This window comes from Crocuta crocuta, unplaced genomic scaffold (genome assembly GCF_008692635.1).
Source record: "Crocuta crocuta isolate KB4526 unplaced genomic scaffold, BGI_CrCroc_1.0 scaffold307, whole genome shotgun sequence".
Classification (NCBI taxonomy): Eukaryota; Metazoa; Chordata; class Mammalia; order Carnivora; family Hyaenidae; genus Crocuta; species Crocuta crocuta.
Genome location: NW_027530622.1, coordinates 77440 through 77738, shown reverse-complemented (window position 1 = coordinate 77738; position 299 = coordinate 77440).

The following is a 299-nucleotide window of genomic DNA, read 5'->3' as shown; positions in this document are numbered from 1 at the left end:
TGTTAATCATTAGTTTATACCCTCTGCTTTGTAGACTCCTTCTCTCCAATCATCTCTAGCTCAGAATTGAAGCTTGGACACCAGGGATAAGAAAGGGGCCTTTCTTTCTTATAAACATGCATTGCATTAATACTTGTTGTGTTAGAATTTGTATGGAAGAAACCAGAATTCTAGTTGCTGTGCCCTGAAGCTCTGAACAGGTGACAAATTTCCAGGCTGCACTGTCCCAACATTCCTGTGCCAGACTTCTTATTCATTGATGTTTTGTTGGCCCCTCCTTCATGCAGAGTACAGCTGAT